General features: G+C 40.5%; 13 non-coding genes across 13 annotated transcripts; 9 read left to right on the top strand and 4 right to left on the bottom strand.

Annotated features, from left to right (window-relative positions):
• Positions 1-3,004: 3,004 nt before the first annotated feature.
• On the top strand, positions 3,005-3,090 carry TRNAY-GUA (transfer RNA tyrosine (anticodon GUA)). The gene is given in 2 exon segments: positions 3,005-3,041; positions 3,055-3,090. It is a non-coding gene; the product is annotated as a tRNA-Tyr (tRNA).
• Positions 3,091-3,313: 223 nt separating this feature from the next.
• Positions 3,314-3,387, bottom strand: TRNAN-GUU (transfer RNA asparagine (anticodon GUU)). The gene has a single exon. It is a non-coding gene; the product is annotated as a tRNA-Asn (tRNA).
• Positions 3,388-5,987: 2,600 nt separating this feature from the next.
• Positions 5,988-6,061, bottom strand: TRNAN-GUU (transfer RNA asparagine (anticodon GUU)). Its single transcript has one exon. It is a non-coding gene; the product is annotated as a tRNA-Asn (tRNA).
• Positions 6,062-7,790: 1,729 nt separating this feature from the next.
• On the top strand, positions 7,791-7,863 carry TRNAA-AGC (transfer RNA alanine (anticodon AGC)). The gene has a single exon. It is a non-coding gene; the product is annotated as a tRNA-Ala (tRNA).
• Positions 7,864-7,971: 108 nt separating this feature from the next.
• TRNAY-GUA (transfer RNA tyrosine (anticodon GUA)) lies at positions 7,972-8,057 on the top strand. The gene is given in 2 exon segments: positions 7,972-8,008; positions 8,022-8,057. It is a non-coding gene; the product is annotated as a tRNA-Tyr (tRNA).
• Positions 8,058-8,280: 223 nt separating this feature from the next.
• TRNAN-GUU (transfer RNA asparagine (anticodon GUU)) lies at positions 8,281-8,354 on the bottom strand. Its single transcript has one exon. It is a non-coding gene; the product is annotated as a tRNA-Asn (tRNA).
• A 1,921-nt stretch (positions 8,355-10,275) lies between these two features.
• Positions 10,276-10,361, top strand: TRNAY-GUA (transfer RNA tyrosine (anticodon GUA)). Its single transcript is given in 2 exon segments — positions 10,276-10,312; positions 10,326-10,361. It is a non-coding gene; the product is annotated as a tRNA-Tyr (tRNA).
• Positions 10,362-12,401: 2,040 nt separating this feature from the next.
• TRNAA-AGC (transfer RNA alanine (anticodon AGC)) lies at positions 12,402-12,474 on the top strand. Its single transcript has one exon. It is a non-coding gene; the product is annotated as a tRNA-Ala (tRNA).
• A 417-nt stretch (positions 12,475-12,891) lies between these two features.
• Positions 12,892-12,965, bottom strand: TRNAN-GUU (transfer RNA asparagine (anticodon GUU)). Its single transcript has one exon. It is a non-coding gene; the product is annotated as a tRNA-Asn (tRNA).
• Positions 12,966-14,706: 1,741 nt separating this feature from the next.
• TRNAA-AGC (transfer RNA alanine (anticodon AGC)) lies at positions 14,707-14,779 on the top strand. Its single transcript has one exon. It is a non-coding gene; the product is annotated as a tRNA-Ala (tRNA).
• Positions 14,780-14,887: 108 nt separating this feature from the next.
• On the top strand, positions 14,888-14,973 carry TRNAY-GUA (transfer RNA tyrosine (anticodon GUA)). The gene is given in 2 exon segments: positions 14,888-14,924; positions 14,938-14,973. It is a non-coding gene; the product is annotated as a tRNA-Tyr (tRNA).
• Positions 14,974-17,012: 2,039 nt separating this feature from the next.
• On the top strand, positions 17,013-17,085 carry TRNAA-AGC (transfer RNA alanine (anticodon AGC)). The gene has a single exon. It is a non-coding gene; the product is annotated as a tRNA-Ala (tRNA).
• Positions 17,086-17,193: 108 nt separating this feature from the next.
• On the top strand, positions 17,194-17,279 carry TRNAY-GUA (transfer RNA tyrosine (anticodon GUA)). Its single transcript is given in 2 exon segments — positions 17,194-17,230; positions 17,244-17,279. It is a non-coding gene; the product is annotated as a tRNA-Tyr (tRNA).
• Positions 17,280-17,426: the final 147 nt, after the last annotated feature.

Below are 17,426 nucleotides of genomic sequence, written 5' to 3'. Positions count from 1 at the left end.
TTTTGCTTGGGATTGTGCTGCATTACAACTTTTTTCTACAAACTAGGTAAGTTTTTTTTACTCCCCCAGTCTGGTTCTCTACATACATAGAAATGGTTTGCTAGAAAATTGCCCGACTGTATTTGTAGGCCATAATTCACATTGTGAACTACGTAGATGTTCTTCAAATATGGGAGAAAGGAATCTGTACTTAAAAAAAAAAAAAAAAAAAAAAAAAAAAAAAAAAAGCACTCAATGGCACATTTGACTATAAGTAAACTGTGACATGGTGTGGTGTGAAACTTAGCATGCGAGAGGTAGCGGGATCGATGCCCGCATTCTCCAATACAATCTTTGGATGCCTTTTTCAGTTGGCCGAGTGAATTGTTTATGCCACCTGCTCGTGGCACACACGTCCAAACCTTGAAGACTTTCAACAATGGCTAAATCAAGCCTTCGATAGCTCAGCTGGTAGAGCGGAGGACTGTAGATCTAAATTAGCAATCCTTAGGTCGCTGTTTCAATTCCGGCTCGAAGGAAGTTTTGTGTATTCTATCAGATGTTTTCAACCTTCTGGCAAATACCAGACAGCTATGCTCTTTCTGGACATGTAGACAGAAACACAACCGGAAAGTTTTTTCTCCAGTTTGCCTTGTGAATTCAAATCTTAGGCAGCAACAGTGCTTTTACTTTATGGAGATGCTGAGCACCAATGTGAAAACGTCTTCAACTGTAGCATGCTACCCAACGCCGAACGCGCTAACCGATTGCGCCACAGAGACACAAACGCCTGCCGAACTTTCGTCTAACAGCCGGACGCACCCACCAGTTTTAACCGGAACCTTAAACAATGGTCAGACACCATTTCCTCTAATGATTTTCAACAATAATATGACACAAGAAAGCAAAAAAAAACAAAGAAACAATTGCAGAACCCCAGGAGTACTCTAGTCGCCAACAAATATGTAATGGCTGAAAATTTACATGTCATCGACCTGAACACAAACAGTCATTAGAATTTTACTCTGTACATCTGTTAACACAAGCAGAGTGGCGCAGCGGAAGCGTGCTGGGCCCATAACCCAGAGGTCGATGGATCGAAACCATCCTCTGCTAAATTGTGCTGCATTGCATCTTTTTCTACAAACTAGCTAAGTTTTTTTTCACTTCCCCATTTTGGTTCTCTATATACAGAGAAATGGTTTGCTAGAAAATTGCTCGACTGTATTTGTAGACCATAATTCACATTGTGAAACCCAGCGGTCAATGGATTGAAACCAACCTCTGCTAAATAGTTGTGTTTTATAAACTTCATCATTGCATATCAACTGAACTTTTCTGTCAACAGCAAACGTGTCTCGGATCAAAAACACTAGTCAAAATCCTAAATCCCAGTACAACTCGTGCCAAAGGACCAGAAGGAGATTCGCGACCTCTCAGCATTTTCTATATTCAAACCAAACCATAAAAGATCAATCTTTTCGCTTGGGATTGTGCTGCATTACAACTTTTTTCTACAAACTAGGTAAGTTTTTTTTCATTCCCCCAGTTTGGTTCTCTATATACAGAGAAATGGTTTACTAGAAAATTGCTCGACTGTATTTGTAGGCCATAATTCACATTGTGAAACCCAGCGGTCGATGGATCGAAACCAACCTCTGCTAAATAGTTGTGTTTTATAAACTTCATCATTGCATATCAACTGAACTTTTCTGTCAACAGCAAACGTGTCTCGGATCAAAAACACTAGTCAAAATCCTAAATCCCAGTACAACTCGTGCCAAAGGACCAGAAGGAGATTCGCGACCTCTCAGCATTTTCTATATTCAAACCAAACCATAAAAGATCAATCTTTTCGCTTGGGATTGTGCTGCATTACAACTTTTTTCTACAAACTAGGTAAGTTTTTTTTCATTCCCCCAGTTTGGTTCTCTATATACAGAGAAATGGTTTACTAGAAAATTGCTCGACTGTATTTGTAGGCCATAATTCACATTGTGAAACCCAGCGGTCGATGGATCGAAACCAACCTCTGCTAAATAGTTGTGTTTTATAAACTTCATCATTGCATATCAACTGAACTTTTCTGTCAACAGCAAACGTGTCTCGGATCAAAAACACTAGTCAAAATCCTAAATCCCAGTACAACTCGTGCCAAAGGACCAGAAGGAGATTCGCGACCTCTCAGCATTTTCTATATTCAAACCAAACCATAAAAGGTCAATCTTTTTGCTTGGGATTGTGCTGCATTACAACTTTTTTCTACAAACTAGGTAAGTTTTTTTTACTCCCCCAGTCTGGTTCTCTACATACATAGAAATGGTTTGCTAGAAAATTGCCCGACTGTATTTGTAGGCCATAATTCACATTGTGAAACCCAGCGGTCGATGGATCGAAACCAACCTCTGCTAAATAGTTGTGATTTATAAACTTCATCATTGCATATCAACTGAACTTTTCTGTCAACAGCAAACGTGTCTCGGATCAAAAACACTAGTCAAAATCCTAAATCCCAGTACAACTCGTGCCAAAGGACCAGAAGGAGATTCGCGACCTCTCAGCATTTTCTATATTCAAACCAAACCATAAAAGGTCAATCTTTTTGCTTGGGATTGTGCTGCATTACAACTTTTTTCTACAAACTAGGTAAGTTTTTTTTACTCCCCCAGTCTGGTTCTCTACATACATAGAAATGGTTTGCTAGAAAATTGCCCGACTGTATTTGTAGGCCATAATTCACATTGTGAACTACGTAGATGTTCTTCAAATATGGGAGAAAGGAATCTGTACTTAAAAAAAAAAAAAAAAAAAAAAAAAAAAGCACTCAATGGCACATTTGACTATAAGTAAACTGTGACATGGTGTGGTGTGAAACTTAGCATGCGAGAGGTAGCGGGATCGATGCCCGCATTCTCCAATACAATCTTTGGATGCCTTTTTCAGTTGGCCAAGTGAATTGTTTATGCCACCTGCTCGTGGCACACACGTCCAAACCTTGAAGACTTTCAACAATGGCTAAATCAAGCCTTCGATAGCTCAGCTGGTAGAGCGGAGGACTGTAGATCTAAATTAGCAATCCTTAGGTCGCTGGTTCAATTCCGGCTCGAAGGAAGTTTTGTGTATTCTATCAGATGTTTTCAACCTTCTGGCAAATACCAGACAGCTATGCTCTTTCTGGACATGTAGACAGAAACACAACCGGAAAGTTTTTTCTCCAGTTTGCCTTGTGAATTCAAATCTTAGGCAGCAACAGTGCTTTTACTTTATGGAGATGCTGAGCACCAATGTGAAAACGTCTTCAACTGTAGCATGCTACCCAAGCAAAAGGAACCAACGTCCCTGGGTGGACTCGAACCACCAACCTTTCGGTTAACAGCCGAACGCGCTAACCGATTGCGCCACAGAGACACAAACGCCTGCCGAACTTTCGTCTAACAGCCGGACGCACCCACCAGTTTTAACCGGAACCTTAAACAATGGTCAGACACCATTTCCTCTAATGATTTTCAACAATAATATGACACAAGAAAGCAAAAAAAAACAAAGAAACAATTGCAGAACCCCAGGAGTACTCTAGTCGCCAACAAATATGTAATGGCTGAAAATTTACATGTCATCGACCTGAACACAAACAGTCATTAGAATTTTACTCTGTACATCTGTTAACACAAGCAGAGTGGCGCAGCGGAAGCGTGCTGGGCCCATAACCCAGAGGTCGATGGATCGAAACCATCCTCTGCTAAATTGTGCTGCATTGCATCTTTTTCTACAAACTAGCTAAGTTTTTTTTCACTTCCCCATTTTGGTTCTCTATATACAGAGAAATGGTTTGCTAGAAAATTGCTCGACTGTATTTGTAGACCATAATTCACATTGTGAAACCCAGCGGTCAATGGATTGAAACCAACCTCTGCTAAATAGTTGTGTTTTATAAACTTCATCATTGCATATCAACTGAACTTTTCTGTCAACAGCAAACGTGTCTCGGATCAAAAACACTAGTCAAAATCCTAAATCCCAGTACAACTCGTGCCAAAGGACCAGAAGGAGATTCGCGACCTCTCAGCATTTTCTATATTCAAACCAAACCATAAAAGATCAATCTTTTCGCTTGGGATTGTGCTGCATTACAACTTTTTTCTACAAACTAGGTAAGTTTTTTTTCATTCCCCCAGTTTGGTTCTCTATATACAGAGAAATGGTTTACTAGAAAATTGCTCGACTGTATTTGTAGGCCATAATTCACATTGTGAAACCCAGCGGTCGATGGATCGAAACCAACCTCTGCTAAATAGTTGTGTTTTATAAACTTCATCATTGCATATCAACTGAACTTTTCTGTCAACAGCAAACGTGTCTCGGATCAAAAACACTAGTCAAAATCCTAAATCCCAGTACAACTCGTGCCAAAGGACCAGAAGGAGATTCGCGACCTCTCAGCATTTTCTATATTCAAACCAAACCATAAAAGATCAATCTTTTCGCTTGGGATTGTGCTGCATTACAACTTTTTTCTACAAACTAGGTAATTTTTTTTTCATTCCCCCAGTTTGGTTCTCTATATACAGAGAAATGGTTTACTAGAAAATTGCTCGACTGTATTTGTAGGCCATAATTCACATTGTGAAACCCAGCGGTCGATGGATCGAAACCAACCTCTGCTAAATAGTTGTGTTTTATAAACTTCATCATTGCATATCAACTGAACTTTTCTGTCAACAGCAAACGTGTCTCGGATCAAAAACACTAGTCAAAATCCTAAATCCCAGTACAACTCGTGCCAAAGGACCAGAAGGAGATTCGCGACCTCTCAGCATTTTCTATATTCAAACCAAACCATAAAAGGTCAATCTTTTTGCTTGGGATTGTGCTGCATTACAACTTTTTTCTACAAACTAGGTAAGTTTTTTTTACTCCCCCAGTCTGGTTCTCTACATACATAGAAATGGTTTGCTAGAAAATTGCCCGACTGTATTTGTAGGACATAATTCACATTGTGAAACCCAGCGGTCGATGGATCGAAACCAACCTCTGCTAAATAGTTGTGATTTATAAACTTCATCATTGCATATCAACTGAACTTTTCTGTCAACAGCAAACGTGTCTCGGATCAAAAACACTAGTCAAAATCCTAAATCCCAGTACAACTCGTGCCAAAGGACCAGAAGGAGATTCGCGACCTCTCAGCATTTTCTATATTCAAACCAAACCATAAAAGGTCAATCTTTTTGCTTGGGATTGTGCTGCATTACAACTTTTTTCTACAAACTAGGTAAGTTTTTTTTACTCCCCCAGTCTGGTTCTCTACATACATAGAAATGGTTTGCTAGAAAATTGCCCGACTGTATTTGTAGGCCATAATTCACATTGTGAACTACGTAGATGTTCTTCAAATATGGGAGAAAGGAATCTGTACTTAAAAAAAAAAAAAAAAAAAAAAGCACTCAATGGCACATTTGACTATAAGTAAACTGTGACATGGTGTGGCGTGAAACTGATAATGGCGTTCGTCGGGCATGGGGGATTAGCTCAAGTGGTAGAGCGCTCGCTTAGCATGCGAGAGGTAGCGGCATCGATGCCCGCATTCTCCAATACAATCTTTGGATTCCTTTTTCAGTTGGCCGAGTGAATTGTTTATGCCACCTGCTCGTGGCACACACGTCCAAACCTTGAAGACTTTCAACAATGGCAAAATCAAGCCTTCGATAGCTCAGCTGGTAGAGCGGAGGACTGTATATCTAAATTAGCAATCCTTAGGTCGCTGGTTCAATTCCGGCTCGAAGTAAGTTTTGTGTATTCTATCAGATGTTTTCAACCTTCTGGCAAATACCAGACAGCTATGCTCTTTCTGGACATGTAGACAGAAACACAACCGGAAAGTTTTTTCTCCAGTTTGCCTTGTGAATTCAAATCTTAGGCAGCAACAGTGCTTTTACTTTATGGAGATGCTGAGCACCAATGTGAAAACGTCTTCAACTGTAGCATGCTACCCAAGCAAAAGGAACCAACGTCCCTGGGTGGACTCGAACCACCAACCTTTCGGTTAACAGCCGAACGCGCTAACCGATTGCGCCACAGAGACACAAACGCCTGCCGAACTTTCGTCTAACAGCCGGACGCACCCACCAGTTTTAACCGGAACCTTAAACAATGGTCAGACACCATTTCCTCTAATGATTTTCAACAATAATATGACACAAGAAAGCAAAAAAAAACAAAGAAACAATTGCAGAACCCCAGGAGTACTCTAGTCGCCAACAAATATGTAATGGCTGAAAATTTACATGTCATCGACCTGAACACAAACAGTCATTAGAATTTTACTCTGTACATCTGTTAACACAAGCAGAGTGGCGCAGCGGAAGCGTGCTGGGCCCATAACCCAGAGGTCGATGGATCGAAACCATCCTCTGCTAAATTGTGCTGCATTGCATCTTTTTCTACAAACTAGCTAAGTTTTTTTTCACTTCCCCATTTTGGTTCTCTATATACAGAGAAATGGTTTGCTAGAAAATTGCTCGACTGTATTTGTAGACCATAATTCACATTGTGAAACCCAGCGGTCAATGGATTGAAACCAACCTCTGCTAAATAGTTGTGTTTTATAAACTTCATCATTGCATATCAACTGAACTTTTCTGTCAACAGCAAACGTGTCTCGGATCAAAAACACTAGTCAAAATCCTAAATCCCAGTACAACTCGTGCCAAAGGACCAGAAGGAGATTCGCGACCTCTCAGCATTTTCTATATTCAAACCAAACCATAAAAGATCAATCTTTTCGCTTGGGATTGTGCTGCATTACAACTTTTTTCTACAAACTAGGTAAGTTTTTTTTCATTCCCCCAGTTTGGTTCTCTATATACAGAGAAATGGTTTACTAGAAAATTGCTCGACTGTATTTGTAGGCCATAATTCACATTGTGAAACCCAGCGGTCGATGGATCGAAACCAACCTCTGCTAAATAGTTGTGTTTTATAAACTTCATCATTGCATATCAACTGAACTTTTCTGTCAACAGCAAACGTGTCTCGGATCAAAAACACTAGTCAAAATCCTAAATCCCAGTACAACTCGTGCCAAAGGACCAGAAGGAGATTCGCGACCTCTCAGCATTTTCTATATTCAAACCAAACCATAAAAGGTCAATCTTTTTGCTTGGGATTGTGCTGCATTACAACTTTTTTCTACAAACTAGGTAAGTTTTTTTTACTCCCCCAGTCTGGTTCTCTACATACATAGAAATGGTTTGCTAGAAAATTGCCCGACTGTATTTGTAGGCCATAATTCACATTGTGAAACCCAGCGGTCGATGGATCGAAACCAACCTCTGCTAAATAGTTGTGATTTATAAACTTCATCATTGCATATCAACTGAACTTTTCTGTCAACAGCAAACGTGTCTCGGATCAAAAACACTAGTCAAAATCCTAAATCCCAGTACAACTCGTGCCAAAGGACCAGAAGGAGATTCGCGACCTCTCAGCATTTTCTATATTCAAACCAAACCATAAAAGGTCAATCTTTTTGCTTGGGATTGTGCTGCATTACAACTTTTTTCTACAAACTAGGTAAGTTTTTTTTACTCCCCCAGTCTGGTTCTCTACATACATAGAAATGGTTTGCTAGAAAATTGCCCGACTGTATTTGTAGGCCATAATTCACATTGTGAACTACGTAGATGTTCTTCAAATATGGGAGAAAGGAATCTGTACTTAAAAAAAAAAAAAAAGCACTCAATGGCACATTTGACTATAAGTAAACTGTGACATGGTGTGGCGTGAAACTGATAATGGCGTTCGTCGGGCATGGGGGATTAGCTCAAGTGGTAGAGCGCTCGCTTAGCATGCGAGAGGTAGCGGGATCGATGCCCGCATTCTCCAATACAATCTTTGGATTCCTTTTTCAGTTGGCCGAGTGAATTGTTTATGCCACCTGCTCGTGGCACACACGTCCAAACCTTGAAGACTTTCAACAATGGCTAAATCAAGCCTTCGATAGCTCAGCTGGTAGAGCGGAGGACTGTAGATCTAAATTAGCAATCCTTAGGTCGCTGGTTCAATTCCGGCTCGAAGGAAGTTTTGTGTATTCTATCAGATGTTTTCAACCTTCTGGCAAATACCAGACAGCTATGCTCTTTCTGGACATGTAGACAGAAACACAACCGGAAAGTTTTTTCTCCAGTTTGCCTTGTGAATTCAAAACTTAGGCAGCAACAGTGCTTTTACTTTATGGAGATGCTGAGCACCAATGTGAAAACGTCTTCAACTGTAGCATGCTACCCAAGCAAAAGGAACCAACGTCCCTGGGTGGACTCGAACCACCAACCTTTCGGTTAACAGCCGAACGCGCTAACCGATTGCGCCACAGAGACACAAACGCCTGCCGAACTTTCGTCTAACAGCCGGACGCACCCACCAGTTTTAACCGGAACCTTAAACAATGGTCAGACACCATTTCCTCTAATGATTTTCAACAATAATATGACACAAGAAAGCAAAAAAAAACAAAGAAACAATTGCAGAACCCCAGGAGTACTCTAGTCGCCAACAAATATGTAATGGCTGAAAATTTACATGTCATCGACCTGAACACAAACAGTCATTAGAATTTTACTCTGTACATCTGTTAACACAAGCAGAGTGGCGCAGCGGAAGCGTGCTGGGCCCATAACCCAGAGGTCGATGGATCGAAGCCATCCTCTGCTAAATTGTGCTGCATTGCATCTTTTTCTACAAACTAGCTAAGTTTTTTTCACTTCCCCATTTTGGTTCTCTATATACAGAGAAATGGTTTGCTAGAAAATTGCTCGACTGTATTTGTAGACCATAATTCACATTGTGAAACCCAGCGGTCAATGGATTGAAACCAACCTCTGCTAAATAGTTGTGTTTTATAAACTTCATCATTGCATATCAACTGAACTTTTCTGTCAACAGCAAACGTGTCTCGGATCAAAAACACTAGTCAAAATCCTAAATCCCAGTACAACTCGTGCCAAAGGACCAGAAGGAGATTCGCGACCTCTCAGCATTTTCTATATTCAAACCAAACCATAAAAGATCAATCTTTTCGCTTGGGATTGTGCTGCATTACAACTTTTTTCTACAAACTAGGTAAGTTTTTTTTCATTCCCCCAGTTTGGTTCTCTATATACAGAGAAATGGTTTACTAGAAAATTGCTCGACTGTATTTGTAGGCCATAATTCACATTGTGAAACCCAGCGGTCGATGGATCGAAACCAACCTCTGCTAAATAGTTGTGTTTTATAAACTTCATCATTGCATATCAACTGAACTTTTCTGTCAACAGCAAACATGTCTCGGATCAAAAACACTAGTCAAAATCCTAAATCCCAGTACAACTCGTGCCAAAGGACCAGAAGGAGATTCGCGACCTCTCAGCATTTTCTATATTCAAACCAAACCATAAAAGGTCAATCTTTTTGCTTGGGATTGTGCTGCATTACAACTTTTTTCTACAAACTAGGTAAGTTTTTTTTACTCCCCCAGTCTGGTTCTCTACATACATAGAAATGGTTTGCTAGAAAATTGCCCGACTGTATTTGTAGGCCATAATTCACATTGTGAAACCCAGCGGTCGATGGATCGAAACCAACCTCTGCTAAATAGTTGTGATTTATAAACTTCATCATTGCATATCAACTGAACTTTTCTGTCAACAGCAAACGTGTCTCGGATCAAAAACACTAGTCAAAATCCTAAATCCCAGTACAACTCGTGCCAAAGGACCAGAAGGAGATTCGCGACCTCTCAGCATTTTCTATAATCAAACCAAACCATAAAAGGTCAATCTTTTTGCTTGGGATTGTGCTGCATTACAACTTTTTTCTACAAACTAGGTAAGTTTTTTTTACTCCCCCAGTCTGGTTCTCTACATACGTAGAAATGGTTTGCTAGAAAATTGCTCGACTTTATTTGTAGGCCATAATTCACATTGTGAACTCCGTAGATGTTCTTCAAATATGGGAGAAAGGAATCTGTACTTAAAAAAAAAAAAAAAAAAAAAAAAAAAGCACTCAATGGCACATTTGACTATAAGTAAACTGTGACATGGTGTGGCGTGAAACTGATAATGGCGTTCGTCGGGCATGGGGGATTAGCTCAAGTGGTAGAGCGCTCGCTTAGCATGCGAGAGGTAGAGGGATCGATGCCCGCATTCTCCAATACAATCTTTGGATTCCTTTTTCAGTTGGCCGAGTGAATTGTTTATGCCACCTGCTCGTGGCACACACGTCCAAACCTTGAAGACTTTCAACAATGGCTAAATCAAGCCTTCGATAGCTCAGCTGGTAGAGCGGAGGACTGTAGATCTAAATTAGCAATCCTTAGGTCGCTGGTTCAATTCCGGCTCGAAGGAAGTTTTGTGTATTCTATCAGATGTTTTCAACCTTCTGGCAAATACCAGACAGCTATGCTCTTTCTGGACATGTAGACAGAAACACAACCGGAAAGTTTTTTCTCCAGTTTGCCTTGTGAATTCAAAACTTAGGCAGCAACAGTGCTTTTACTTTATGGAGATGCTGAGCACCAATGTGAAAACGTCTTCAACTGTAGCATGCTACCCAAGCAAAAGGAACCAACGTCCCTGGGTGGACACGAACCACCAACCTTTCGGTTAACAGCCGAACGCGCTAACCGATTGCGCCACAGAGACACAAACGCCTGCCGAACTTTCGTCTAACAGCCGGACGCACCCACCAGTTTTAACCGGAACCTTAAACAATGGTCAGACACCATTTCCTCTAATGATTTTCAACAATAATATGACACAAGAAAGCAAAAAAAAACAAAGAAACAATTGCAGAACCCCAGGAGTACTCTAGTCGCCAACAAATATGTAATGGCTGAAAATTTACATGTCATCGACCTGAACACAAACAGTCATTAGAATTTTACTCTGTACATCTGTTAACACAAGCAGAGTGGCGCAGCGGAAGCGTGCTGGGCCCATAACCCAGAGGTCGATGGATCGAAACCATCCTCTGCTAAATTGTGCTGCATTACAACTTTTTTCTACAAACTAGGTAAGTTTTTTTTCATTCCCCCAGTTTGGTTCTCTATATACAGAGAAATGGTTTACTAGAAAATTGCACGACTGTATTTGTAGGCCATAATTCACATTGTGAAACCCAGCGGTCAATGGATTGAAACCAACCTCTTCTAAATAGTTGTGTTTTATAAACTTCATCATTGCATATCAACTGAACTTTTCTGTCAACAGCAAACGTGTCTCGGATCAAAAACACTAGTCAAAATCCTAAATCCCAGTACAACTCGTGCCAAAGGACCAGAAGGAGATTCGCGACCTCTCAGCATTTTCTATATTCAAACCAAACCATAAAAGATCAATCTTTTCGCTTGGGATTGTGCTGCATTACAACTTTTTTCTACAAACTAGGTAAGTTTTTTTTCATTCCCCCAGTTTGGTTCTCTATATACAGAGAAATGGTTTACTAGAAAATTGCTCGACTGTATTTGTAGGCCATAATTCACATTGTGAAACCCAGCGGTCGATGGATCGAAACCAACCTCTGCTAAATAGTTGTGTTTTATAAACTTCATCATTGCATATCAACTGAACTTTTCTGTCAACAGCAAACGTGTCTCGGATCAAAAACACTAGTCAAAATCCTAAATCCCAGTACAACTCGTGCCAAAGGACCAGAAGGAGATTCGCGACCTCTCAGCATTTTCTATATTCAAACCAAACCATAAAAGGTCAATCTTTTTGCTTGGGATTGTGCTGCATTACAACTTTTTTCTACAAACTAGGTAAGTTTTTTTTACTCCCCCAGTCTGGTTCTCTACATACATAGAAATGGTTTGCTAGAAAATTGCCCGACTGTATTTGTAGGCCATAATTCACATTGTGAAACCCAGCGGTCGATGGATCGAAACCAACCTCTGCTAAATAGTTGTGATTTATAAACTTCATCATTGCATATCAACTGAACTTTTCTGTCAACAGCAAACGTGTCTCGGATCAAAAACACTAGTCAAAATCCTAAATCCCAGTACAACTCGTGCCAAAGGACCAGAAGGAGATTCGCGACCTCTCAGCATTTTCTATAATCAAACCAAACCATAAAAGGTCAATCTTTTTGCTTGGGATTGTGCTGCATTACAACTTTTTTCTACAAACTAGGTAAGTTTTTTTTACTCCCCCAGTCTGGTTCTCTACATACGTAGAAATGGTTTGCTAGAAAATTGCTCGACTTTATTTGTAGGCCATAATTCACATTGTGAACTCCGTAGATGTTCTTCAAATATGGGAGAAAGGAATCTGTACTTAAAAAAAAAAAAAAAAAAAAAAAAAAAAGCACTCAATGGCACATTTGACTATAAGTAAACTGTGACATGGTGTGGCGTGAAACTGATAATGGCGTTCGTCGGGCATGGGGGATTAGCTCAAGTGGTAGAGCGCTCGCTTAGCATGCGAGAGGTAGCGGGATCGATGCCCGCATTCTCCAATACAATCTTTGGATTCCTTTTTCAGTTGGCCGAGTGAATTGTTTATGCCACCTGCTCGTGGCACACACGTCCAAACCTTGAAGACTTTCAACAATGGCTAAATCAAGCCTTCGATATCTCAGCTGGTAGAGCGGAGGACTGTAGATCTAAATTAGCAATCCTTAGGTCGCTGGTTCAATTCCGGCTCGAAGGAAGTTTTGTGTATTCTATCAGATGTTTTCAACCTTCTGGCAAATACCAGACAGCTATGCTCTTTCTGGACATGTAGACAGAAACACAACCGGAAAGTTTTTTCTCCAGTTTGCCTTGTGAATTCAAAACTTAGGCAGCAACAGTGCTTTTACTTTATGGAGATGCTGAGCACCAATGTGAAAACGTCTTCAACTGTAGCATGCTACCCAAGCAAAAGGAACCAACGTCCCTGGGTGGACTCGAACCACCAACCTTTCGGTTAACAGCCGAACGCGCTAACCGATTGCGCCACAGAGACACAAACGCCTGCCGAACTTTCGTCTAACAGCCGGACGCACCCACCAGTTTTAACCGGAACCTTAAACAATGGTCAGACACCATTTCCTCTAATGATTTTCAACAATAATATGACACAAGAAAGCAAAAAAAAACAAAGAAACAATTGCAGAACCCCAGGAGTACTCTAGTCGCCAACAAATATGTAATGGCTGAAAATTTACATGTCATCGACCTGAACACAAACAGTCATTAGAATTTTACTCTGTACATCTGTTAACACAAGCAGAGTGGCGCAGCGGAAGCGTGCTGGGCCCATAACCCAGAGGTCGATGGATCGAAACCATCCTCTGCTAAATTGTGCTGCATTGCATCTTTTTCTACAAACTAGCTAAGTTTTTTTTCACTTCCCCATTTTGGTTCTCTATATACAGAGAAATGGTTTGCTAGAAAATTGCTCGACTGTATTTGTAGACCATAATTCACATTGTGAAACCCAGCGGTCAATGGATTGAAACCAACCTCTGCTAAATAGTTGTGTTTTATAAACTTCATCATTGCATATCAACTGAACTTTTCTGTCAACAGCAAACGTGTCTCGGATCAAAAACACTAGTCAAAATCCTAAATCCCAGTACAACTCGTGCCAAAGGACCAGAAGGAGATTCGCGACCTCTCAGCATTTTCTATATTCAAACCAAACCATAAAAGATCAATCTTTTCGCTTGGGATTGTGCTGCATTACAACTTTTTTCTACAAACTAGGTAAGTTTTTTTTCATTCCCCCAGTTTGGTTCTCTATATACAGAGAAATGGTTTACTAGAAAATTGCTCGACTGTATTTGTAGGCCATAATTCACATTGTGAAACCCAGCGGTCGATGGATCGAAACCAACCTCTGCTAAATAGTTGTGTTTTATAAACTTCATCATTGCATATCAACTGAACTTTTCTGTCAACAGCAAACGTGTCTCGGATCAAAAACACTAGTCAAAATCCTAAATCCCAGTACAACTCGTGCCAAAGGACCAGAAGGAGATTCGCGACCTCTCAGCATTTTCTATATTCAAACCAAACCATAAAAGGTCAATCTTTTTGCTTGGGATTGTGCTGCATTACAACTTTTTTCTACAAACTAGGTAAGTTTTTTTTACTCCCCCAGTCTGGTTCTCTACATACATAGAAATGGTTTGCTAGAAAATTGCCCGACTGTATTTGTAGGCCATAATTCACATTGTGAAACCCAGCGGTCGATGGATCGAAACCAACCTCTGCTAAATAGTTGTGATTTATAAACTTCATCATTGCATATCAACTGAACTTTTCTGTCAACAGCAAACGTGTCTCGGATCAAAAACACTAGTCAAAATCCTAAATCCCAGTACAACTCGTGCCAAAGGACCAGAAGGAGATTCGCGACCTCTCAGCATTTTCTATAATCAAACCAAACCATAAAAGGTCAATCTTTTTGCTTGGGATTGTGCTGCATTACAACTTTTTTCTACAAACTAGGTAAGTTTTTTTTACTCCCCCAGTCTGGTTCTCTACATACGTAGAAATGGTTTGCTAGAAAATTGCTCGACTTTATTTGTAGGCCATAATTCACATTGTGAACTCCGTAGATGTTCTTCAAATATGGGAGAAAGGAATCTGTACTTAAAAAAAAAAAAAAAAAAAAAAAAAAAGCACTCAATGGCACATTTGACTATAAGTAAACTGTGACATGGTGTGGCGTGAAACTGATAATGGCGTTCGTCGGGCATGGGGGATTAGCTCAAGTGGTAGAGCGCTCGCTTAGCATGCGAGAGGTAGCGGGATCGATGCCCGCATTCTCCAATACAATCTTTGGATTCCTTTTTCAGTTGGCCGAGTGAATTGTTTATGCCACCTGCTCGTGGCACACACGTCCAAACCTTGAAGACTTTCAACAATGGCTAAATCAAGCCTTCGATAGCTCAGCTGGTAGAGCGGAGGACTGTAGATCTAAATTAGCAATCCTTAGGTCGCTGGTTCAATTCCGGCTCGAAGGAAGTTTTGTGTATTCTATCAGATGTTTTCAACCTTCTGGCAAATACCAGACAGCTATGCTCTTTCTGGACATGTAGACAGAAACACAACCGGAAAGTTTTTTCTCCAGTTTGCCTTGTGAATTCAAAACTTAGGCAGCAACAGTGCTTTTACTTTATGGAGATGCTGAGCACCAATGTGAAAACGTCTTCAACTGTAGCATGCTACCCAAGCAAAAGGAACCAACGTCCCTGGGTGGACTCGAACCACCAACCTTTCGGTTAACAGCCGAACGCGCTACCCGATTGCGCCACAGAGACACAAACGCCTGCCGAACTTTCGTCTAACAGCCGGACGCACCCACCAGTTTTAACCGGAACCTTAAACAATGGTCAGACACCATTTCCTCTAATGATTTTCAACAATAATATGACACAAGAAAGCAAAAAAAAACAAAGAAACAATTGCAGAACCCCAGGAGTACTCTAGTCGCCAACAAATATGTAATGGCTGAAAATTTACATGTCATCGACCTGAACACAAACAGTCATTAGAATTTTACTCTGTACATCTGTTAACACAAGCAGAGTGGCGCAGCGGAAGCGTGCTGGGCCCATAACCCAGAGGTCGATGGATCGAAACCATCCTCTGCTAAATTGTGCTGCATTACAACTTTTTTCTACAAACTAGGTAAGTTTTTTTTCATTCCCCCAGTTTGGTTCTCTATATACAGAGAAATGGTTTACTAGAAAATTGCACGACTGTATTTGTAGGCCATAATTCACATTGTGAAACCCAGCGGTCAATGGATTGAAACCAACCTCTTCTAAATAGTTGTGTTTTATAAACTTCATCATTGCATATCAACTGAACTTTTCTGTCAACAGCAAACGTGTCTCGGATCAAAAACACTAGTCAAAATCCTAAATCCCAGTACAACTCGTGCCAAAGGACCAGAAGGAGATTCGCGACCTCTCAGCATTTTCTATATTCAAACCAAACCATAAAAGATCAATCTTTTCGCTTGGGATTGTGCTGCATTACAACTTTTTTCTACAAACTAGGTAAGTTTTTTTTCATTCCCCCAGTTTGGTTCTCTATATACAGAGAAATGGTTTACTAGAAAATTGCTCGACTGTATTTGTAGGCCATAATTCACATTGTGAAACCCAGCGGTCGATGGATCGAAACCAACCTCTGCTAAATAGTTGTGTTTTATAAACTTCATCATTGCATATCAACTGAACTTTTCTGTCAACAGCAAACGTGTCTCGGATCAAAAACACTAGTCAAAATCCTAAATCCCAGTACAACTCGTGCCAAAGGACCAGAAGGAGATTCGCGACCTCTCAGCATTTTCTATATTCAAACCAAACCATAAAAGGTCAATCTTTTTGCTTGGGATTGTGCTGCATTACAACTTTTTTCTACAAACTAGGTAAGTTTTTTTTACTCCCCCAGTCTGGTTCTCTACATACATAGAAATGGTTTGCTAGAAAATTGCCCGACTGTATTTGTAGGCCATAATTCACATTGTGAAACCCAGCGGTCGATGGATCGAAACCAACCTCTGCTAAATAGTTGTGATTTATAAACTTCATCATTGCATATCAACTGAACTTTTCTGTCAACAGCAAACGTGTCTCGGATCAAAAACACTAGTCAAAATCCTAAATCCCAGTACAACTCGTGCCAAAGGACCAGAAGGAGATTCGCGACCTCTCAGCATTTTCTATAATCAAACCAAACCATAAAAGGTCAATCTTTTTGCTTGGGATTGTGCTGCATTACAACTTTTTTCTACAAACTAGGTAAGTTTTTTTTACTCCCCCAGTCTGGTTCTCTACATACGTAGAAATGGTTTGCTAGAAAATTGCTCGACTTTATTTGTAGGCCATAATTCACATTGTGAACTCCGTAGATGTTCTTCAAATATGGGAGAAAGGAATCTGTACTTAAAAAAAAAAAAAAAAAAAAAAAAAAAGCACTCAATGGCACATTTGACTATAAGTAAACTGTGACATGGTGTGGCGTGAAACTGATAATGGCGTTCGTCGGGCATGGGGGATTAGCTCAAGTGGTAGAGCGCTCGCTTAGCATGCGAGAGGTAGCGGGATCGATGCCCGCATTCTCCAATACAATCTTTGGATTCCTTTTTCAGTTGGCCGAGTGAATTGTTTATGCCACCTGCTCGTGGCACACACGTCCAAACCTTGAAGACTTTCAACAATGGCTAAATCAAGCCTTCGATAGCTCAGCTGGTAGAGCGGAGGACTGTAGATCTAAATTAGCAATCCTTAGGTCGCTGGTTCAATTCCGGCTCGAAGGAAGTTTTGTGTATTCTATCAGATGTTTTCAACCTTCTGGCAAATACCAGACAGCTATGCTCTTTCTGGACATGTAGACAGAAACACAACCGGAAAGTTTTTTCTCCAGTTTGCCTTGTGAATTCAAAACTTAGGCAGCAACAGTGCTT

This window comes from Dendrobates tinctorius, unplaced genomic scaffold (assembly GCF_039654945.1).
Source record: "Dendrobates tinctorius isolate UK_male_01 unplaced genomic scaffold, ASM3965494v1 ptg000251l, whole genome shotgun sequence".
Classification (NCBI taxonomy): Eukaryota; Metazoa; Chordata; class Amphibia; order Anura; family Dendrobatidae; genus Dendrobates; species Dendrobates tinctorius.
Note: the sequence above shows the minus strand (reverse complement) of the source record. Positions and strands in the feature narration are given on the sequence as shown.